We start from the raw sequence: 24,993 nt of genomic DNA, 5'->3' as shown, positions 1-24,993 counted from the left end.
CCTAGGGCGCCATTAACTCACAAACATCCCACTCTCCCTACCTCTAATATCATCAATTCACAGACACTTCCTTCCCCCCCCCCCCCCCATCCCCCTCCTGTTCTGCAATGTGATTTGTCCTTTTCATATTTGTTCATTTTTTTTTAATTGTATCCTTTGGTATATATGGTTGTGACTACTTTCTTCCACTATTTGATCTGAGGAAGTGGGTCTGGCCCACGAAAGCTCATCGTCTAATAAACCATCTTGTTAGTCTTTAAAGTGCTACATTGTCCTGCATTTTGCTTCAGCTACCCCTGACTAACACGGCTACATTTCTATCACTATTCAAACATCCTGTGTTCGTGGTTTTACACATTCTTCTCTCACACAGAAGCAAGACTGGAATTGGAGAGGTATGAAAACAACCTTTCAGTTTTCTCCACTGCTTTGTATCGTGTGTTGTCACACCTGTGCAAAGTGGGCGCCTGTAACACTGACAGGTGTGAGAGGAAGTTTGATTTGACAGTGTTTTTATAGCCACAAGGGGACTCAGACTCTTCCCATGAATCAATCTAGCAACTTCTCTTTGTAGCTGCCTTTGATCTGTGTGTGCTCTCGGGAAGGATTCCTTTCCCTGCTGTCTCTCCAATCAGACTCTTTCTGCGTCTGATTCCTAACTGCGTGCTCCTTTGATCTCTGGGGAGCCCAGCGAGCCGCCTGTTGTAGAGATCTGTGAGCTGCGGAGGAGGTGTGGACTTTGGGTACTGAGCGGTCTCAGACCAGGCAAGCAGCTGTGTTCGTCTCTGCTGCACGCTCAGCCACCCCTCCTCCCCGCAGGTCACCAACGTTTGTCAAAAGTCTCTGAAACTTTCCCAGCGCGTGCACAAAACCCGCCTTTCCCAGCCTCTGCACACCCTAAGAAGGGTTCTGCTAAAGCGACGGCATCCGCCTGCCCTCCCGTTGCTTGCTGCTCTGAGGGGCAGGGAAGCTTCAAACCCCCACTCGCATGGTGCAGCTGAGGAACTCTGCAGGAGGAGGAAGGGAGCTGGCTTAATTTCCTCCGTGTGTGTCCCTCTTCCCCCAGGAGGATTCCCTGAGCAGTGGCGGCGGATCGCGGTGAGTAACTCCCTCTTTGCTCATTCATTCCCCGGGTCTCGCCGCTGCTCCCTTCCTGACCCGTCCCTTCGGATTGCTGGAGAGCCCGGTGCGGGCGGCGAGCCAAGGCGCAGGTTGGGTCTGACCAGCCTTCCGCTTGGAGTACCGCTCTTCCAGCGCCTCGGCTCGCAGGCTGGGGAGTCACTTCTGCAAACGGGTCGGTGCGCGCGGAGCTCTCTGGCTAACTCGTGTCCCTTCAGCCCCTAGCGAGCCGAGCCCGCGCTAAGCTCGGGAAGCCCCGGGGCGGAGGGCTGGGCTGCACTTTCCTCTGGTGTGTGAGTACGTGGTACCCTGCAGGGCTTCCCTTCTCTTCCCTTCCCAGGCGAGCCCGCTTGCCCCCCGGGTTCATAAAGGGCTTGTGGGAGCGGGCTCGAGAACGGCCTGTGTGAAATGCACTCGCGGGGGTTGCCATCACGGCTGGGTTTAGAGCAGAGGTCATGAAAACTTCCCTTCCCCCGCCCTCTGTGCGTGAGGGGCCGTTTGGAAGCCCGTAGCGAGGTGCCAGTGGGGGGGGGGACACGACAGGAAGTGGCATTGCAGAGCCTGGAGCTGCTTTGTGGGCAGGGGCTTTGCAACTCCTCTGCTGAGCGAAGGTCCGAGAGCTCCTCCTTGGCTATCACAGATCGCACTGCCATTTCTTTTTATATCCACAAAGTATCACATACTCCTCCTAGAGCCCCAGTCGGGTTTTGTGAATAGCTTCTTTCAGACTAACTGTTCCCCCAGGCTGTCCAGAGCTGATTTCTCTCTCAATCCGCTATTGTGTCCTTTAAATGGTGCAGTCAAGCGAGGGAATAAAGAGACATGTTCAGCTGAGGCTGGAGATGCTGAGGAAGAAAGGTGTGCTGGGTGGCAGGAGCCACAGGGGAAAAGGCTCTTGTGCCATGCGTGGGGGGAGGAAGGAAGTCAGAGGGGCAAATATTCATCAAGGCTACATCTAGACTGGCATGATTTTCCAGAAATGCTTTTAACAGAAAAGTTTTCCGTTAAAAGCATTTTTGGAAAAGCGCGTCTAGATTGGCACGGACACTTTTCCGCAAAAGCGTCCGTGGCCAATCTAGATGTGCTTTTCCGCAAAAAAGCCCCGATCACCATTTTCGCGATCGGCTTTTTTGCGGAAAACAAATCTCAGCTGTCTACACTGGCCCTTCTGCGCAAAAGGGAGTTTTGCCCAAACGGGAGCAGCATAGTATTTCTGCAAAAAAGCACTGATTCCTTACAGTAGGAAGTCAGTGCTTTTGCGGAAATTCAAGCGGCCAGTGTAGAGCTGGAAAGTTTTTTCCAAAAAAGCGTCTGATTTTCCGGAAAAACTGGCCAGTCTAGACACAGCCCTGGTGTAAATCACCCCCACTCCATCAAAATAAAAAATCATTGATGTAAATAGAGCTAGAGTGATTGATGTAAATAGAGCTAGAGTGATTACATCTGAGATCTGTCTTGGTTTGTACCCTAATACCAAAGTGGCAGTGTTAGAAAAATACAATTCATGCTTCAGGTCTTAATGCCAAAATACTGATGAACAAGAACTGGATACTTGAGTAGAACTGCTGAAGTCAACAGGTACTTCTTGCATAAGTAGAGTGAAGCATGTACCTAAGCATTTGGAAGATCCAGAATCTTGGTTTCCTACAAAACTATTAAGACCTCTTCAGAAATCACACTGTTGCTGCAGTCCTTTCTGTTGCAAAAAGTCTCACTGGAGTTGTGGACACTGCTCAAGATAAGAACATAAGAATGGCCATACTGGGTTAGAGCAAAGGTCCATCTAGCCCAGTATTCTGTCTTCCAACAATCACCAATGTCAGATGCCACAGAGGGAGTGAACACCACAGATAATCATCAAATGATCCCTCTCCTGCATTGATTTCCAGCCTCTGACAAACAGAAGCTAGGGGCACCATTCCTACCCATCCTGGCTAATAAGTATTGATGTACCTAACCTCCATGAATTTATCTAGTTCTTTTTTAATCCCTGTTAAAGCCCTGGTCTTCACTACATCCCCTGGCAAGATCTCAGAAACTATCACATGGATCTCTGTTTGTTCTGACCCTGTATTTTTGGAGAGGGTATTTTTTGTTTTGTTTTCCTACCACAAGCGTTAGGGCTTCCCCTGAAGGCAAAAGGACTACCAGATTACCAGAAATTAATCATTTTGAAAAACAAATAACACAGCATATCCTTTTATCAATGATTAATTTAAAAAATCTTTTGTTTGGTAGTGGCAAAGACTTATTTAGAGCATATTTCAGTGAGGTAGTAATTACAATCCAACACAACTTTCAATCAAACATCTTTTGGATCTTTAAAATATAAAGAAGTGTATGTGTTCAGATACATAGAAATATTTCTCCCAATAGACCCTTTGAATTTAAGTTTTTTTTAATTGTAATATTGTGTACTGTTCATAATGTAACTTTTACTGTGTTGCACAAAGTCCTGAGCTGAGGCATTCAGGGGTTAAATTGTTAACCTTATTCAGATATAATGCATACATAGGGGTGGAAGGGAGTGGGATACTTAAAATTATTAGCTTGCTGGGAGGTGAAATTACTTCTTATCGCTCTAATTTTATTCCATGGAGTAATACACTTGGGAATTCTTTTTCACTTCATTTTCCTGTCTCCTGTCATGCACATTTAGCCATTAGTTTGGCATCACTTCCTGGGTGGAAATGGGGATGGAATGGCATGAAATTGACTAGCAGAGTCTGGAAATCCCCCCTCCCCCTAAATTATCTGTTCCTTGTCTATAAACTGGATATACGGTCCCCAGACCAAGTATTCTTATTGGGTGCCAAGAGATGCATAGGGAGAAATATTCCTTTCTAGGCTGAGGAGTGGCAGCAGAATTGTGCCAGAGAGAGCGGGATGGGCAAATTCTGGCCTGTAGGATGGATCTGGTCCACAAGGTTAGTCCCTCTATATTTACCTGCACCTCTGCAGGTATTGGGTGGTCACAGTTCTTGTTAGCTACAGATCAATGTTCACAGCCAATAGAAAAGCAGCAGGAAGCAGTGTCCCAGTCCTTGCTGGGATCCATGCCCAACGAGAGCTGTAATCACTTGATACCTGTAGAGGCGTAAGTAACTGGTTTTTTAATTGCTTGCCCCTGGCATAGAGCATGGCTCTACAGGGGAAATGACTGGAGGATAAATGCTATATTGGGTTCCACCTTACCCTGCCCATAAATGCTTCCAGGCAAGGAGCCCCAGCTGAGCTAGGCTAACTGATCTGCAATGAGTTCTATTCCTCCTGAATGTTGCCCTCTGCTCCTTGGCGGTGGAACCATGTTGGCTCTGGATATAGGGGCACACTTTGCACCTACATGTTGAATACATTTCCAACAACTGTTTTTTCCCTCTGCTTGGATTGTTTCTGTATTTGATGAACATACCTTGGTTAGCAGCTTGGAATCTTTCCCCTCTCACAGCCAGGAAGCTTACAAATAACTGATAGATTTTAGGAGTGTCATGTGAATTGGAAGGATGTCTTTCTTTTAATCTATTACAGGGGTTCTCAAACTGTGAGCCAGAACCCCATTTCAAGGGGGTTGCCAGGATTGGCATTAGACTTGTTGGGGCCCGGGGCAAAGCTGAAGCCCCACCCGCTTGAGATCAAAGCCCAAGCCTAAAGGCTTCAGCTCTGAGAGTTGGCACTCAGATTACAGGCCCCTTGCTTGTGGCTGAAGCTCTTGTGCTTTGGCCCACTCGGGGTAGTGGAGCTCCACATAAGTACAACCATACTGGGTCAAGGGTCCATTTAATCAAGTATCCTGTCTTTTGACAGTGGCTAATGCTAGACCCCCAGAGGGAATAAACAGAAAAAATAATCAAGTGATCCATCCCGTTGCCCATTCCCAGTCCTTACAAACAGAGGCTAGAGACACCATCTCTGCCATCCTAATAGCCTTTGATAGACCCATTATCCATTCATTTATCTTGTTCTTTTTTGAACCCTATTATAGTCTTGGCCTTTGCAATATCCTCTGGCAGGGAGTTCCACAGGTTGTTTCTGCATTGTGTGAAGAAATACTTCCTTTTATTTGCTTTAAACCTACTGCTTATTAATTACATTTGGTGACCCCTTTAGTTCTTGTGTTATGGGAAGGAGTAAATAACTTTTCCTTATTTACTTTCTTCAAATCAGTCATGATGTGATAGACCTGTATCATTATCGTCAAAGCTGCAGCACAAGGATTTCAGCTTAAGCAGGGAGCTTGTAGCCTGAGCACTGAGATCTTCTGTTGTCAGAAAGGGGAGTTGCAGTACCATGAAGTTTGAGAACAACGGATCTATATTATATTTACTAGTAACTTTCTGACACCTGGCATTTTTCTGTAATATTCAGTTTGATCCACCCCAATATGAAGCTTACTTTTCTCTGTATAGAGTTAAGGAGGAAACATTTTTAGAGCATTAGTTATTATCTGCATTTAAGTTTTATTGCCGAATACTCAATATAATCTTTCCATAATTAACCCCTGCCTCAGCAGAGTATGAAACTCCATCCCCATAACTCAGCCTTCCATCATTTGAGTTATAGGAGTAATTCCATTAGCTAGTACCAGTAGTAGACTGTTTCCTACAAGGAGATGTGCTACTGTGGCTTGCTGTAATAGAGCGTGCTGCTTTCGATGCTTCAAGAACATGGTTAAGGCATACCACAGTTAGGATAATATGTAAATATGAAAGGCTCAACTCCAGTTAATGTCATCACCCTAATCTTTATTAGTTTTGTACGGAAATCTCAAAGGGTCTGCTGCCAAGGAAATTTGGAACTTGATACTCTACAGTTACAAGCATCTGATGTGTCTTCCCTAAGTGTACTTGCCCTACTGTATGATGCCAGAGAGAATGAAGGGAATTGTTTAGTAAGATTCATCTGACTTGCCTGTGTAAGGTTGAAAGTGTGTGTGTGTGTGTGGGGGGGGGGGGGGGGGGGGCCTTACTGCATTTGCTCAGGATAGGTTTCAGAAAATAACACACAGCTCTTTATTGGTCTTGGCCCTATTTTTGGGAGAGGTTTGTTAGTTTTTGTTGTTTTTGTTTTGTGTTCCTACTAGAGCTTTAGGGCTTCCTTTGGGCAGAGATTCTACTCTTAGGCTATGTCTACACTGGCGTGATCTTGTGCAAAAGTGGCCGGCCGCTCTTGTGCAAAAACTTGCCTGTCTACACTGGCCGCGTGTTCTTGCACAAGTAAACTGACGTTCTAATGTATGAAATCAGGGCTTCTTGCACCAGAACTCTGACGCTCCTGCTCAGGAATAAGCCCTTTCACACAACTGTTCTTATGCAAAAGGCCAGTGTAGATAGGCAACATGAATTTCTTGTGCAAGAAAGCCCTATGGTTAAAATGGCCATCAGAGCTTTCTTGCACAAGAGAGCGTCTACAGTGGCAAGGATGCTCTTGCGCAAAAGCACATGCCAGTGTAGACGCTCTCTTCTGGGAAGAGTTTTTGCACAAGAAGCTGCCAGTGTAGACGTAGTCTTAGAGGCAACAAAGAGCTCTAATCAAGACAAACAGGCTAAATGTGCAGTGCTAGAGAGATTAGAAATCAACAATTACAAATTACTTTCAGAACCTCTTAAAGCTAATTACTGATGCAAATAGATCTGAGGATTTGGAGACAGTTCCAAAACACTCAATCTGGGAGTGATGGAATCAACAAGCACTTGGAGCTATGGTGATACGTGCCATAAATAAATATTGGTAGATGGAAGATGGGTATAGGAAGAATTTTGGGGTCAGATCAGTAGACCGATTGTGGCCAAGATTTGTATTCTGAGCCCCTCTTTGCTCCGCAAATTAGCATTTGTTCAGATTCAGGGATTTGGTTTGAGCCTGAGTGTGTTTCACAGTAGCAAAGAGAGACCAGGTGGTGATGTAATATCTCTTATTTGGACCAACATTTGTTGGTATGAGTGAAGAGCTTTTGTGTTTACACAACTCTGCATAAGTTCCAAAGCTTGTCTCTCACCAAATTTGGTTCAATAAAAGATGATACTTCACCCACCTTTTCTTACTACTGTATATCTGGGACCAACATGGCTACTACAACACCATGGCATGTGTCATGTCATAGAGAAGAGACAGTGCTAATTTGTAATAAATATATATGCCAAGACCACTATGCTTAAATTATTCTTATACTTAAACTCTGTCACAGTAGTGCTTCACAGGAGCTAACTTCTAATTCAAGCCAATAGTTCTAATGCAGGCAATACTCCCACTTAAATGACAGGTTGAACCTCTCTTGTCCGGCATTCTCTGGTCTGGCAACATCCAGGGTCCAGCAAGATTTCAGTAAGCCAGAAGTCCACTTAACATGGATGTGGCTAAATTTGCCACAGTCCCATAAAGCTTGATTACTGCCATCAATCCTGACTCTCCGTATTCTGTGCTGTTGTTTAGCTCTGATTTACCCCTGAATGTCTTCTAACAGCCCAGGAAGCAGTGAAAGTATTGGTAATACTGCTAGACAATATTGACTTCTCCTGGTTCAGCAAAGTCTCTGGTTATGCACCAGTCAGGTCCTGAGGGTGTGAGCCTAGTGAAGTTCAACCTGTAGTGGAAACTTTAGCTAAGTAAATTTCATGTGTTCATAATTATTTATCAACTGGGGGGGGAGTGTCTTTTCTTTTGGGGGGAGTCTCTCTGGAGATTCTCAGGTGCTGCTGTTTCTCTCAATGACGAGAATCTGAAATCAATGGAGTTGCACTGATGTAAGTAAGAGTATACTGAAGCCCTTAATAAGCAATTGAGGGCTTGTTTTTCAGAGATTAGAAGTCCATGGGGGAGACAGCTGCATCCTGAAAATTACACTCTGAAGTTCTGGAATAAATTTAGCTTGCACTTCTGTCGAGTGGGAGGTTCTGAGAGAAACTTTCTCTTAGTGATTTATTAACTGAGGCTTTTCAGGTTTACTGGAATTTAACATGTGAGCTTAATCTATCTTTTGTTCATCCAGCTTGCAGGATTTAAGGTTTTAAGAGGGTCTACAGGAGCTTCTCCCCCCAGACTGTTTATTTAATTAAAGTGCCTTTGTGCATTATTTACATCTGAATCCCCCATGTATCAAAGAATCTTCCATCTGTTGGAACACCGATTTAGGATAAACATCTTGAAAGATGTCTGACCAATGCTTTGTGAATAGAATCAAGGAAAAGAAATGGAAATTTAGGGCATAATTTGAAACGTAATGCCTATAGATTGTCACCGGTATCTGTATTTAGACACCTATGTAGCAGTTGCTTGAGTGTCTGAAATGCTGAAGTTATCGGCCCTTTTCATCTTTGAAAATCACAGGTGCATGAATATGGATGCAGGTGCAGGTGCTTAGACATCCTCACTGGCTTCTGTAGGAATTCTTCAGAATAAGCACACAGGATCAGATGTCTCATATAGTGGAATTGGTTATGCTTTAATTAATAGTTCAGGAAATAAAGGCTGGAGGCTGCAATCTTCCTGCCCCTTTCTTCCCCTTGATGCTTCTAGTTTCAAGCGTGAAGTTGTCTTCTGAATGAAAGCAATGAGATGCACCTCCTGTCAAATGCAGTTAAAAGTTTGTATTACAGAGCACATTCAGAGTAATCTCTCACTGAATTGTTCCCCCTCAGTTTGCTGTCACATGTTTGTGTATAATGACTCCAGTATTGCTAAATTTCATTACCTTCATCTGCTCTTTCAGAACTCTATATATAGTGCAAGAAGAGCAACTTGCTTTCTAGTCTTATCTGTTGTCTTAACCTCATCTTGGAATCAATTTATTTGCTTGCCAAGTATTTATTTGCCCTTGTTATTAATTCTTCAGTCAAGAAGTGTGGTTTGTATGCATGGGATTTGGCTGGTTCGGAGAGCCAATGGTACTTTCAAAACTACCTGACCATACTTGGTGATATAGTTGGTGTGCCACAGCAATCAGAATACACATTGACTGCTAGTTTCCAGTTAGCTGTTATACTTAAAAAAAAAAAAAAGCGGGGCGGGGGCAGTGGGGAGGAATTAAAATAAGTCCTCCCTGTCTGTCTCAATTGTTGTTCACTGAGATAATCTGTGTAAGGAAGAGGAAAGGTTGTTAAAATCCACAGGAGCCTTACTCAGGGCTGTGCCTTAACCGTGTCATCTAGTCCCTGGTGGAGAGCCATGCAAGTTAATTCTGCCTTAAGTTCCTAGTAAATTGTCTGTATCATGATTCAGTGTTTCAGTGGATGATTTACAGTAGTAAAGATGGGCTCACGTGAGTTTCATGTTGGATGAAGGGAGTCCATCTCACTGAGTCATTGGGAAATTTGCCTGAGTAGTGCCTTGGCAAAGCTGAAGGTAGCTTTCAGGATTTGGCTACTCGAGAATGAATTAAGCACATCACACAGAAACTGACCCAGCAAATATTACTGTGGAGGAAGTCTGTGAACACTGGTCCTTAATCACCTCTAAATTTAGCCAACGACAATGTCATTGTTATTGCTCATTGTCATAATGATCAGTTAAATGTGAATATCCTGTGTTGTATCTGAGTGTATCCTGTATTGGCTGGATTAAAAGGGCCCTGTTTAGAATAATACTATTACAAAGCTCTTATATTGCATGGTGCAGTGTTTCCCAGACAGGGGTATGTGTATCCCTGTGGGTAAAGAGAGGTCTTCAATGGAGTACATCAACTTATCTAGATATTTGCACAGTTTTACAACAGGCTACATGAAAATCACTAGCAAAGTCAGTTAAAACTAAAATTTCATGCAGTGACTTATTTTTTCTGCTGTATAAACTGTACACTAAAATGCAAGTACAATATTTATATTCCAATTGATTTATTTTATAATTATGTGGTTAAAAAGTAAGCATTTTTACAATAATATTGGTCTGTGAAACTTAGGGTTTATTTTATGTCTGATTTGCAAACAAATAATTTTTAAGTGAGGAGAAACTTGGGGGTACACAAGACAGATCAGAACCTGCAAGGTTTACAATAGTCTGGAAAGGTTAAGAGCCACTGGTATAGTGCTTTTCATCATATTGCACTTTGCAAAGGAGAATTTAGTTTTCTATTATATTCCTATCTTATTGATGGGGAAAATCAAGGCATGCAGCAGGAAAATGGCTTGTCCAAGATCACACAGCAGATTAGTAACTGCAACGCTGCCAGATCTCCTGACAGTCAGATCCCGGTACTGTCTGTTGGACCGTAATGTTTTCCGCTATACATGGGCATCTTAATTCAGCTAATCATTTAGAGACTCTAGAACACAAAGAATTGGAAAGTAGAAAACATTTAAAAAAAGGGGAGAAAAGAGAGGATGCAGTCGTCAGGCTTTACTCCTCCCCCTTCTTCTCTCTCATCAAGCGCTGCCTGAACATAGCATTTTCAAAGTTTCTATACATAATCATTCGATAGTGCTCCTAATGTGAAGCTATATAACACAACATTAGAGGTGCCATCATTGATGTTGTTGCAGGAAACCTAACAAATGTAACGTATGTGCTTTTTTTTCTTATAAAAGAGTAAAATGTCAAGGGCATATCTATTCTTATCCATTATCTGTTGTTTAGTGACAGACAAAACTTAATTATGTAGCTTTTCAAAGTTATTTTGCGTGTTGGTTAGTTCTCTTACATGGGAAACACTATGTATAAAAAGTTTGGGGGGAGATATAGATTTTTAATAGCTGATTGTTAGGAATATTTTCAGACACTTCTACAGGTTGGATCTCCCTGGTCCGGCACCCTTAGGACCTGAGTGATCCTGATGGAGATATTTTGCCAGACCAGGGGAGGTCATTTCTGCCCCACTGCCACTGGCCCTCAAGCCTGGCTCCGCTCCTAGTCTGGCCTCCCAGTGGGCTCCCCACGTGCAAGCTGCCCTGCCACAGCAGCCCATAGTCCCGCCGCTGGGGCATTCAGCTTCACTGTGGCAAACCACTGCCCCACCGCTGGTGCTCCCAGCCCCCCAACCCTGTCACCAGGACTTCCATCCTCGCCGTGGCAGACTGCTGCTCAGCTGTCAGGGTTTGTGACCCTGCCAACTCTATTGGCGCAGCACCAGCCCTGCTTCTGGGGCTCCTGGCTCCAGCAGTCCTGCAGTCTAGTTCCTGGCCTACCGCAGCAGACCACTGCCCTGCTGGAGCCTGCTGGTATTCCGGCTGCCCTGCCACTGGCTCAGCCAGACTCCCGCAGCAGGGTTCCCAGCCGCTTGCAGCCAGCCTAGCTGGGTTCTTAGCCCTTGCAGGGCTCCTGACCTGGGCCCTCCACTGGGTCTCTCTGGTCTAGCAACAGCCGTGATCCTGCCAGACCATTGATGTTGCCTGACCAGAGAGTCCCAGTTGAGAGAGGTTCAACCTGTAGTTGCTTTTTGCTCCATCTTTGATACAGAGAAGGTTTTACAACAAACCAAGAAGCAAAAATAACAAACTTTCTTCTAGGGCTGTGAAAGTTAAGTTACTGTGAAGCTAAACAGAAGCTCAGGACAAAGATTTCATCATAATCTTAAAGAGCAACTAATTATAAATGGAGTTTTTTATGCTATCTTTTCCTGCCAGCAGGTTGTTTGTTTTATCCCACAAGACTGGAAATACAGCTTTCTTGATTTTTTTTTTTTAATTTAATGAGGAACGTAACTTCCTGTCTTCCAGTAGAGTTTCAGCTACATTTGACCACAATGAAGTGGTTCGAGATGATGGAGTTGACGGAAAAAGCCTGTTTTTGTATGCTGTTTGGATTTTTGGATATCTTTATTAATATCTGTAGTTTATTCATCTTTTTTAAAAATAAGAATTTGAAGCTCTTCAACCAATATGAGACCATTCAGTGGTTTTTTTCCCCTCTCTCCAAGTAACTGTAATTTAGTTTTGGTCTAAACTATGGTATTTTCTTTCTTTTTCTCCCTCGCCTTCCCTTCTTGGCCCTCCCCCATATTCACCTTCCATAATTTGCGCATTTTCTTAGTCTATAATAAAATGAGTTAAATACAAATTGAATGCAATGGTGGCTGCATGTTGGAAGAAAACTCCAACTCATGTTTTTGAAAATGGGTCGATAATATACAGTTATCATTTGATTCTCTGAGACAGTGGCCAGAGTGGTAAATTATCCTGTCTGTAGAAGAGCATTAATCTGCATACTTCTGTGGTAAATCATGTGGCAAACTTTAGATTGGTTGGCAAGCTGGCAGGAGGTTTCTCTGTGAAGTCTTGAAGGATTTTTTTCAAAAGGTTGGCATCATGAAGAGCTACTAATGCATTACATGTGGCTTAATAGAAAAATAGAAAGTGACTTGTATCATCTGGTACACCTACCAGTACTGCAGTCTTTTTCAGAGTTTGATTTTAGTCTATAGTTCGTAATAATCTGGAATGCTGCTGCATAGGAAAAATTGTTTGTTTTGCTAATGTGTGGACTGTCATTTCCACAAGAAAGCAGGTCAATATCAAGAATATTTCTGATAGCATCCTGCATTTTTACTGCATGGCAGTCACGGATTAGTATTTTAATCCTGTGTTGGAGCCATTGATACATGCTATTAAGCACAATCTCTGTGTGATACTATATAGAGAAACTCTTAATGTTGCACGTACTCCTCTGTACACACATAGTATACAATAAATACTACACATTTAAGTGGTACATTCCATCCCAGAATCTCTTATGACTTATTCATTAGTAAAATAGTGCTGTAGCACTCTGAGAAGCAGGTGAACCTTGTTATTCCAATTTTATAGAAGTGGAAACAGAGCCATTAAGTGGTTTCCCTGTGGTAACGCAAGAAGTCTCTGGATACAACTACGAATAGAACCCTCGTGTTCCTGATAAACATTCCTGTGCAGTAACCACAAGACCATCCTTCCTCCATAAAGAAATGTGCTGATATCAAACGGGAAACCAGTGTTCATCAGAAGCCATATAGAAATGTTTATGCGAGGCAGACACATATGGAAGATGTGAAGGCATTCAAAATGAATTAGGGTCCAAGTTATTTGCTAAATGAAATATGTTTAAATAGATTATATTGTTTAGCCAATTTCAGTTAGTGTTAACAAACCGTGCACTAATCGAGTGGCCTATCTTCTCCAATAGTGTAAAAATTAATAGTTGCCACTTGCCAGTAGTTTTTATTAGTTTGCATTTTGTAAACTTATCTGGAAACATTCCTTGGCCAGCATTGCTCTGCTCTCTGATAACGTTCTATCTTTAAGCTTGTTTTCCAGATATTTCAATGTCTTAGAAATGGTATTAACAGGGTTCAGTTCAGATCAATGTTTGTAAACTTTCTCTAATGCTTTTGGCAGATTTTCACATTCATGAATTCTTCATCATTCTGCAGCTCAGCATCTTAAATAAGTTGTTGAGGGGAAAGAGAAGACTTACTCTGCTAGTACAGTAATAAGCATCCCTTTTTGTGTCACTGTAAAAACCATATTTACCACACTGGAATAAAGGTTTTGTATATATCTTTTTCACCTTGTCTGTTAAATTGCAAGCTCTTTCACCATGGGATTGTCAGGTAATCTGTATTTTTACAGTTTCTAGCACTATAAGGTATCACTTTCAATTGGTCTTTAGGCACTACCATAATAATTAATAATAATATCTCAGTGAGCCTGGTGATACTGCCTGAGACCATCCTAGCTTATAAATGTGTATGACAGGGCGTACCAGCCCTGCACTGGGTCTGCTAGGGTTAACCCTGGTTACTTTTCTGAGAAGGCCTTGCCCCCACAGCCCAGAAGGAGGCCAGCTATAAAAGGCCTGTGGAGCAGCTAAGTCTGGACTGACTGCCACTGGGGAAGGAGGTGCTGTTAGAGCTCTGCAGAAAGGGCTGAACTGCGGAGGCCAGTCAATGAGGCAGGTTGGAAAAGCATCCAGTCTGGGGGAAAGCAGTGAAGAAGATTGAAACAGTGAGTTAGGTAGGAAGTAGCCCTGGATCGGGTGTTACCCTCCCTGAGAGCTCAGTGTGTTTTGAGTGGATTCCCTGATGAGCTAGTGATGGACTACTCTACCACTTACAGGGCCTTGGGCTGGGACCCACGGGAGAGGGTGGGACCAGGTCCCCCTTCCTCCTCCCTGTTAACCTTGGTAGGGGTGCTACAACTGTTCCCATTGACTGTGGCTGCTAGGCCATGCTGTCCTGTGTGAAGGGGCATTGATAGTAGCTCTGTGACTGGGGCTGCTAACTCTGCCCTGAGAACAATGTTATTACTGAGTCTGGCTGCTAGGCAGCACTACCCTGAGAGAAGGGAGTGGTTTTTATTGACTGTGGCCATTAGGCCAGACTGCCTCACAAAGTGTGGTTATTGGCCCTGGGCCATAGGAGCCAATATGCATGTGGGGGTGGAGCACTCTTTGAGAGGTCTTAAAGCCCTAACACCCTATCCCTGGGAGGGGCAGGCATGCCCACCTGGTGACAATATGGAATTGTTGATGGAGAACTGAGACAAAGGGTATGTCTACACTACAGAGTTTTGTTGTAACTCGTTTTTCCAACAAAATCTTAATTACATCCACACTGCAGTCATGTTCTTCCAAAAGGAAATCAAAAGAAAAGAGGGGTTTTCCCGGCATTGGTAATCCTCTTTCTACAAGGAAGAAGCATTTTTCCGAAAGAGCTCTTTTGGAAAAAGGCGTGTGTGGACTGGGAAGAGGGGGTTCTTTCAAAAGAAGAGGAAAAAGCACAGGTGCCCTAGTGTCCACTCTGTCCATAGTAATCACCAGGGCTCGACAATCTATGCAATCTACTCGCTCGTGGCAAGTAGATTACATCCCAGAAGAGCCGGGTTCAGGCGATCTGCGCATGCGCAGAACGATCTGTGCATGCGCAGAATGCCGGACAGCATGGCTGGCGAGTGGGGCTCGTTGCGGCTCAGTGAGCCCTGATAATCACAGCTTAAATGCAAGATAACGTACATTCAGTGTGGATGCTATCTTTCGAAAAAGCAGATCACTTTTTCAGTGTGCTTTTGTGTGGACTCTCTCTTTTGGAAGAAGTTTTTTTGGAAGATCTCTTCCAAAAGAAGCCTGCAGTCTAGACATGGCCAAAATGAGGTAAAATGATTTAAAGGTAAAGATGAGTCAAACACAGAACTTGGAACTTGGGAATCCTATTTCCCAGGCCTTCTGTTAGACAGCACTCCCTCAGTAGGAACAATGGACCTGAAGGGATGTAAGTGGATAGCAAACACCAGGCTACATAGTGAGAAATACTTGCTATACAGGCAGTCCCCGGGTTACATGGATCCAACTTACATCAGATCCCTACTTACAAATGGGGTGAGGCAACCCCACACTAGCTGCTTCCCCCCAGCAGACCAGGGAGACGCGAAGCTAGCGCCCCCCCCCCCCCCCCCCAGCAGACCAGGGAGACGCGGAGCGGCTTTTCTCAGCAGACACCTCAGCTTGAGAATAAAGGACTGAGGGAAGTGAGGTGTGGGAGAATAAAACTGAGCTCTGGAGAAATGTTTGGCTAGAGTTTCCCCTACAATATGTACCAGTTCCGACTTACATACAAATTCAACTTAAGAACAAACCTACAGTCCCTATCTTGTACGTAACCCGGGGACTGCCTGTATTTCTATCATAGGAGAGTGCTAATATTTGATGATAGTACAATATCTTTTGGTGCAGAATTGGGTAAAAATATTACATTTTCTTAAGGATAAAAATTCTTATATTCCTGTGGCATGATGGTGCAGGCCAGCAGGCAGAAAGTCCCTATATTTTTCTCCAACAGCTAATTTCTGGTGAGGGATGAGTTAAGTTGCCATGTATAATTTACACAATATTTTTCCCTCCTGAATCCCCCATCAGTAAATCTGTTTCAACCAAGGCAACTGCACTTTGCCTTTTAAGGCAAGAAGGGACTATTTTGATCATATCATCTGGCCTCCTATTAGAAATCCGACCTTGCTTTAAAGACTCCAAATGATGGGAAATGTATTGCAACCCTTTTTCAAAATCACTTATCTGCTGTGTACTAGACATTTGAATTTGTTCACAATTTATAATAACTTATGAATATTCTGCTATGTGTGTGCTTTTCCTGATGCATCAATTGTTTCTGTAAGGAAGACGTTCCCTTCTTCTGTTGTCACACAAGCAAGGAAGACATTCCCTTCTGTTGTCACACAAGCATATACAACAGGATCATTGTGGATGTTGCTCCACTCATCAAGATGCAGGTTAACAATATTACCCTATAGACTTTTTGCACACTGCTCAATTTCTCTTTCATACATTTTATGCAGCCATTTGCCTGCGGCATATGCTCTGTTGGGTGGACTGTATCCTGGTCTTAATGACTGAACCACGTTAATGAAGTGTGGGTTCTCAATCAGACAGAAAGAGTTTATTGCATAAACAAACCAGGCATTTTTTTTTATCAATTACCTCTTGTAATCTGCTGGTTTTTATCACAAACTTATCTAAGGTTGTTTCTAAATGATGGAGGTTTTTTCCTTTTGCCACACGTGATGTATTGTGACTATGTGGCAAACATGAAACTCTATCATTGGCAGATAACTCTGGGTATGTCTACACTACCCCCCTAATTCGAACTAGGGGGGGTAATGTAGTCATACGGAGTTGCAAATGAAGCCCGGGATTTGAATTTCCCAGGCTTCATTTGCATAAAGCTGGCTGGCGCCATTTTTAAATGCCGGCTAGTTCGGACCCCGTGCCACACGGCTACACGCGGCACGGACTAGCTAGTTCGATGAGGTGTACAGCTAGTTCGGATTAGGAAGCCTAATCCGAACTAGCTAGTCCGTGCCGCGTGTAGCCGCGCAGCACGGGGTCCGAACTAGCCGGCATTTAAAAATGGCGCCGGCCGGCTTTATGCAAATGAAGCCCGGGAAATTCAAATCCCGGGCTTCATTTGCAACTCCGTATGACTACATTACCCCCCCTAGTTCGAACTAGGGGCGTAGTGTGGACATACCCTCTGAAACTATAGAAAATGATGATGATCTTGAAGGTGGATAGTCTTCAGAATACTGTATGTTGAGGATGGATTTTCCTAAACAAAATATGTCAATAAAGTTATTTAATTATTTCCAAACTAAGTGATCAGTATTACTGATTGCATTCACTGACACACAGTACTTATTGAAAGATGAAATTATGAAAGGAAGATCTGTCTATTTCAGCTATTTATTTTTTATGACAGTTGCATCAAAAATGATCACGCCAGAGAGTAGCAACTACATTTTTTTGGTCAACATGAGAATTCAAGTATAGTCCAGAAGGAAGACAAGCAGTCCTTAAAGTAGTATGAAATTAAAAAGTTTACCAATCTGAAAAGTCTGCATGTTCAGACATGTTCCTTTCATCATCTTCAATGCATTTTTTTTCCCCAAAAAGAAACACTTCTCATGATGTTGTTTCATTCAGACAACTAGGCCTTGTATTTCTTTGTTGCACTGTTAGCATTTTGCACGCATGCCTGTCTTACTCACAGGTAGAGGAACTTAATTAAAATATTCCCAAATTGGATCTCTCTTATGGCCTGCTGCCACCCCAATTTTCCCAGGACAGTCCCAATTTTTGATGTCCTGTCCCAGGGCCCCACTCAGCACTGAAGTGTCCCGGAAAGCCCCTGGACTCCAAACGCAGTTAGAAGCTGCTGCGTGCTGCTAATTCCCCCTCCTCCTCCCTCGAATGGGGGAACAAGAGCATGGAGGGACATTTCCTGAAACCTTTCCCTGCTGCTAGGAATCCAGCCAATAGGAGCAGGGGGAGGTGTTTCCTGGTGTAGAGAGCAAATGCAAGCAGCTAGGAGGAGGGGAAGTCAGGAAACTGACTTGCCATTCAGCTGAGTTGGGGAGGAGGGAGTGCAGCGTGAGATCCAGCTGAGTTGTGGGGTGGGGGAATCAGCTGAGTTGCAAGGGGGGAGGAGTGCAGGCAGTGTGAAGTCCAGCTGGGTTGTGGGTGGAAGGGAGTGTGAGTGGCGTGAGATTCAGAACCAACTAGTTTGTGGGAGACTCAGGGAACCGAGGCAGGGGTGCAGGGGAGGCAGGAAGCCCAGTTGGGGGCAGGGGGCATGGCAGCAGTGGCCTGACATGACCTCCTTTAGTCTGGAAAAATCCCTCATCTGGGACCAGTCAGGTACCAAGGGTGCCAGACCAGGGAGGTCCAACCCCCTATCCAAAGTCCACTCCTGCACCTTCCCTCTTGGCCAGACACCCTACCCCCATGAGCAACTGCATCCACTTTTGCTCCTGAACCCTCCCTCCTGGCCACACACTATACTATCCCTTACTCCTGCTCCCTCCCCTTGTCCAGACACTTTACTCCCAGCCTGCTTCTGCACTGTACCTCCTACCTAGGTCTTGCAACCTCTCCCCTTTCTGCAACCTACCTCCTTCCCAGATCCTGCACCCCCAACCATATCCCACTCACTGGCAGCCCTGTCCCACACACTAACTCCCTTATTTTTGTCCCCACCCCAGAACCTAAAGAGGTCCATAAAATCCACCATAAAAGTAAATCTGACCAATGAGAAGCCCTGAACCCAGTCCTTCCTGTCCCTTCCCCTCGCCCTGTGGGGTTGGGGCTAGGGATGTAAGCGACTAATCAACTAGCCAATAAGCAAAAGCTTCCTCCCCCCCCCCCCCCCCCCCCCCCGCTGAGGCTCTTGTACGTTTCAAAGCAGAAGCACCCGCATGGAGCCTGGGGTCAGTGCGGGACTCCCCACTGGCCCCAGGCTCAATGCAGCATTTCAATTTTTGAAAGGCAGACCGCATGCTAGTCCTTATCAACTAATCGAATAGTCATGGAAATCCCATCAACTATTTGATTAGTTAATAAATCAATATTTAACATCTCTAGCTGGAGCACTAGAGGAGTGAGGTGTCTCAGTTGGGGACCACAGTGAGGATTGGGATGTGGGAGGAATATTTTTGCTTCTGATTTGTGTGGTCCCCAACTAATTTTTTTTTCTGTGATTCAGTGGCTCTGACCCAAAAAAGGTTGCCTGCTCCTGCTATAAAGAAAACATTGGAACCTTTTGTGTTGGACATAAACTATTTTACTTTATTTAAAATGAAGTTTGATAAACTAACATTAAAAAGTTAAAACGCTTGATCAGTTTACTAATGTAAACCGTTCTCCCTAGCTGCAGTACTAAGAAAATGGCTCAGGTGTAATTATGTAATTAACAGTGAGTTTCCATTAGCAGCTGGTGGTCTGCGGACAGGTTTACATTGAGCCATGTGGTTCATGAGCCAAAAAGTTTGATAACCATTGAAATAGAGGCACTTCTGGCCTCTCTCCCCGAGTTAATGTAGTGCAAGTTGGATTAATGCAATTGCAGTATAGTTGCATATGGGAGTTATATGGGGCCCAAACCCATCCCTATTGGTAGAGGACAGTTGGAGGAGTTTCTATAAGGGTCAAACAACACCCTTTACTTCCAGTTGTATCCCCACCTTGATCCCGGAAGTACTATTTCTAGGGGGTGGGACTTCATGTGGCCGATGGATGTGGCCTAAGGGATCAGGGAGCATAGCTAATGAGGCCAGGTGGCATGGCTAACATTTCCCTATTTTTGGTTCAGAAAATATGGTTGCCATAATTATAAGTTTTCCCTTCTAGTGAGAGAATGGTATGGTAGATCTCAAATCAATGAATACTACACTCAGAAAGACTTCAAGACTTCTGGAATATGCTGCTCAAACATTTCACTTTTGTTTCTACTGCCTGTTCTTCCCTGCTCACATTTATCTTCAGGTTTCTTCTCCATGTCCAGATCTATTCTGTTCCCAACAATCATCTGTTCATCGAACTTTTTGAGACTTTGCACTTTTGGAGAGAAGTAAGGTACTGACCCTGTGTACAAAAAATTTGCAGAGGGACCATAGGGTAAGGTCTATTATTTCTCACCTCTCTATGTTATTTAAGAATATTTTTGCTGTTAACAAGCATGTTATCTCTGGAGACACAAATCCATAGTTTGAGAAATGCAAAACTAAGCATCTCTGGTATCTTCTAGACTGAGCACTGAGTTCCCATGGGGTAGATAAAAAGATTAACCTAAATAATCTACAGGCAGTCCCCGAGTTATGCGGATCCACAGTTACGAACGGGGCTTTTCTCGTCCCGGAGGACGGGAGCGGCGGGACGCCCAGATGCGCCACGGTCCGCCGCCCCCGTCCTCCGGGGCGAGAAAAGCTGCTCCCTGTCTCCATGGTCTGCAGGGAGACTGGGAGCAAAGCCTTGGAGCACGCCCGCAGCGGGACAGCGCGGGTGCACTTGAGCTGTCCCCCTGCGGGCGTGCTCTGCGGCTTTGCTCCCTGTCTCCCGACCAGCAGACCAGGGAGATGGGGAGCAAAGCCGCAGAGCACGCCCGCAGGGGGACAGCCCAGGCGTGCCTGGGCTGTCCCGCTGCGGGCGTGCTCCAAGGCTTTGCTCCCCGTCTCCCTGCAGACCAGGGAGATGGGGAGCAAAGCCGCGGAGCATGCCCATGGGGGAACAGCTCAAGCAAGCCTGGGCTGTCCTGCTGCGGGCGTGCTCCAAGGCTTTGCTCCTCGTCTCCCAGGTCAGCAGACCAGGGAGACGGAGCAAAGCCGTGGAGGACTTGGGCGGTCCCGCCACCCCTGTGTCCCTGGTCTGCTGGGGGGGGGGGTGCAGCTAGTGCCCCCCCCCCCCGCAGACCAGGCTTTTCTTGCAGCTGGGGGCTGCCAGGAGTAGAGCAGCTGGGGGCTGCCAGGTTGGTCCCGCAGCGCCGCTCCAGACCAACCCAGCAGCACCCCAGCTGCTCTGCCCCAGGCGTCCTGATTCAGCCGCTGCTGGTCAGTTTCAGCAGTGGCTGAATCAGGACGCCTGGGGCAGAGCAGCTGGGGTGCTGCTGGGTTGCTCCAGTAGCGCCGAGGAGCCGCGCTACTGGAGCAACTGAGCAGCACCCCAGCTGCTCTGCCCCAGGCGTCCCCAAGTCAGCTGCTGCTGAAACTGACCAGCGGCTGACTACAGGAAGCCTGAGGCAGAGTTGCTCTGCCCCAGGCTTCCTGGAATCAGCCGCTGATCAGTTTCAGCAGCAGCTGACTTGGGGACACCTGGGTTTCTTAAGTTGAATCTGTATGTAAGTCAGAACTGGTGTCCAGATTCACCCGCGGTTGAAACTGATCAGTTTCAGCAGCGGCTGATGCCAGTTCCGACTTGCATACAGATTCAACTTAAGAACAAACCTACAGTCCCTATCTTGTACGTAACCCGGGGACTGCCTGTATACACAAGCCTCTGGAACCCCATATGATTGTGTCCCTAATCCATGAACTATTGGAACTTATTAATAAAACTTTTATTTAACATTATATGAATACATTGTCTCATATTATAGAATTAGAATTAATAATCCCTATTCCATGATGATAGACATTATAGCTCAAATATGTCTTAATTAAAACTAGCTTTAGGTAGTTTTTTTCCCTCAAAAAAACATTTTATCAAAAGCACAATTTAAACAAAAACTGTTTTTTTTAATTCATAGATTTTTATCCATTCTGAAAGCAAGGAATAGAACAGATATCCGCAACACCAATCCAGTGCACTGTACGCTACATCACCGTGCGTCCAATAGCAATATCAATTATTGTTTGACTGGAGAATGACTTGTTGTTTTTTAAGCAAAACACATGGTCTGGTACCACTTTATAGACTAACAAAGCGTGTAGATGGTATCATGCGCTTTCGTGGGCACAGCCCACTTCTTCAGATGACTGGAGTTTGTTTTGCTGTAACTTTAAACGCATGTTTCTACACAGAACAAGCTAAAGTATGAAATACTAATTACTGCTGACGGTCCCTGTTTGAATTTCAGTACAGCATTGTGTGTCCTAATGAATAAGCCAAGGTCACTGTCAAATGTTAATATGTTGCTGTTCCAATTCTATTACGCTAACCTCATAAAGCCTTTGCAAGTCACATTTGTTTTCAGACAGCGTCTGTTTTTTACTTCAGTAAGGTATGGGTATGAATGTGCTGTGTCTCCTGGAGGTTGCTATGGTAACATTGTAGCAAAGCCCTGTGTTGCTGTTTAACATGCAAATAGAACCTGTGCTAGAATGGCTACCTTTCTGGGAAACTGGCAAAGAATGTCAGCAGCCTTGGGGCCAAGAGAGGGAGTGAGGCAGCAGTCAGGCTAAGAAATGTGATCGAATTGGATTTTCTTCAAAGGAAGCTATGGTTAGATCTTATTTCTGTAGCACTTCCCGTTGTCCACAAATCCTAGGATGTAGGAGAGAAAATGGGGAGGAAAACAATCATTGTTTGACCCTGTCTAAATATGAAAAAAATTGGCCTTACTAAAATCAGTTTAAAATCTGATATTGTTGAAGCAGTATAAATCCCCCTGAGTAGACAGACTTCAGTTGAATACAAGGCAGGCTTACGTCACTATCAGTTACTGAATGCAGCTAAGTGGATGCAATGTAAAGTACTTTTAAAGCAATTTAAGGCTGTCCAAACAGGGGCATGCACACTTTTAATTAAAAGCACATTTTTTACTTTGAGTGCAACTTTATGTAGATTGAGATACAGAGTAACAGCACTGATAAACCCCTCTGCCTACCAACCACCACATCATCTCTCGCCTTCTGTTAAATGCCAAGATTTTCCTTTCTTCCCCACACTCTCCAAAATATGTGTTTCTAATGTGTGGTTTCTGGGCTCACTGGAGAATAAGTTTTATCTGTGGAACACGAGATGTAAACTATTGTGTTTGGTGTAAAAGTCCCTATTTGCTACTCAGTTGTTCCAAACATAGAGTAGTGTAATTCCATTGGTTTGTCTGGATTAATAGTATAGAGAAAATACTTGAGTCTGTGGCATACTAGATAAAATAATTGCCTGAAAAGCAAGACACTAATTAACTAAACTGCTTGGGCAACCCATAGAGGAAGAATATCAGCTCCGTTGGATTCTAAGAACATTCTAGCTATGACACTCCATCTAAAGAACAAACTGATGATGTTGGTGAGGTAACTTTTTTTTTTTTTTTTTTTTTTATAGGCCCAATGTCTGTTGGGGAGAGAGCTCAAAAGTTTGTCTCTCACTAACCAAAGTTGATCCAATGAAATTACCTCACCCTCTTTGTCTCTCAAATATCCTGGGACTGACACAGCAACAATAACACTACATAGCTTGGTTGCTGATGCAAGTATGACGTTTTTGTTGTTGCCCTGAGAGAAGAGGCTATTGCTAGCCATTGCTGGAATCTAGAGCCTCATACCAATTAACTCTCTAAGAGCTTTAAATTCACTGTCTAGGACTGGGGTCCCATGCCCAGAGAGACTGTGTCTACACTGCAGGCTTCTTGCACAAGAAGCTTTTTGTGGAAGAGATCTTCTGCAAAAATTTCTTGTGCAAGAGTGCATCCACACTGCAAAAGCATATTGGAAAAGCAATGCGCTTTTGCTCAAGAGAACGTCCAGACTGCATGGGCGCACTCTCTCAAGAAAGCTCTGATTGCCATTAACAGAATGGCCATCAGGGCACCTGTTTGTTTTGATAGGCTGCTTTTGTGCAAAAATCCCCTGCTGCCCATTCACACACACCTTTTTGCGCAATAACTCTTGAGCAAAAAAGGAGTTAATCCTTGTAGAAAGAGGGAATACCTATAGGCTGTGTCTACACTGGCACCCTTTTCCGTAAAAGGGATGCTAATGAGACACTTCGGAATTGCAAATTCCGTGGGGAATTTAAATATCCCCCGCGGCATTTGCATGAACATGGCTGCCGCTTTTTTCCGGCTCGGGGTTTTGCCGGAGAAAAGCACCAGTCTAGACGGGATCTTGCGGAAAATAAGCCCTTTTCCGGAAGATCCCTTATTCCTACTGGAAAGTAGGAATAAGGGATCTTGCAGAAAAAGGCTTATTTTCTGCTAGATCCCGTCTAGACTGGCGCTTTTCTCCGGCAAAACCCCGAGCCGGAAAAAAGCGGCAGCCATGTTCATGCAAATGCCGCGGGGGATATTTAAATTCCCCACGGAATTTGCAATTCCGAAGTGTCTCATTAGCATCCCTTTTACGGAAAAGGGTGCCAGTGTAGACACAGCCATACTGTAAAAACCCTCTATTCTGTCAATTCACTGTAAATTTTCTTGCACAAAAATGCGCTTGAAGTGTGGATGCTCCACTAGTTTTTGTGCAAAAATTCTGCAGTGTAGACATAACCAGAGAGTCCCAGAAGGCAGTGCCCACTCCAGTTGCCTGGGCATTTGGCATCTGGCAACAAACCACCAGGAATGGTCCACCTTCTTTAGGAAGCCAGCTGGGTATGATCAGCTGGTAAACAAAGGCCAGATGTGTGACTAGATGGGGTTGTTAAGTGTGGGCTGAGAGAGACAGGAGAGAAGATTCTGTACTGGCACTAAAGAGGGTTCAGATGACTGATCCAGATGGAGAATTTGCCATCCCCTATAGTACTACTACTAAGAACGGCAATATGCTAGGTCAGATCAAGGGTCCCTCTAGCCCGGTATCCTCTCTTCCTCTGGGGCATCTGGCACTGGCCACTGTTGGAAGTGAACACAACAGATAATCATCACGTGATCCCTCTCCTGCCATCAATTTCCAACCTCTGACAAGGCTAGGGGCACCATTTCTACTCATCCTGGCTAATAGCAATTGATATATCTAACCTCCATTAATTTATCTAGTTCTCTTTTGATCCCTGTTCAAGTCCTGGTCTTTACAACATACTCTGGCAAGGAGTTCCACAGGTTGACTGTGTACTACATGAAGAACAACTTCCTTTTGTTTTAAATCTGCTACCTATTAATTTCATTTGGTAACCCTCTAGTTCTTATATTATGGGAACAAGTAAATAATTTTTCCTTATTCATATTTCCCACATCAGTCACTATATTATAGACCTCTA

General features: G+C 44.5%; 1 protein-coding gene across 1 annotated transcript in view; it reads left to right on the top strand.

Moving 5' to 3' along the window:
* The first annotated feature begins 959 nt into the window (after positions 1-959).
* Positions 960-24,993, top strand: part of MYLK (myosin light chain kinase) — a 332,061-nt gene continuing 308,027 nt past the window's right edge. Inside the window, exon 1 of the mRNA XM_006137678.5 lies at positions 960-1,098. The gene's annotated coding sequence lies outside the window, so the exon portion shown is untranslated. The remainder of the gene's footprint in view (positions 1,099-24,993) is intronic.

This window comes from Pelodiscus sinensis, chromosome 7, assembly GCF_052426305.1.
Source record: "Pelodiscus sinensis isolate ZL-2025 chromosome 7, ASM5242630v1, whole genome shotgun sequence".
Taxonomy (NCBI): domain Eukaryota; kingdom Metazoa; phylum Chordata; order Testudines; family Trionychidae; genus Pelodiscus; species Pelodiscus sinensis.
This window is presented reverse-complemented; position numbering and strand designations above follow the sequence as displayed.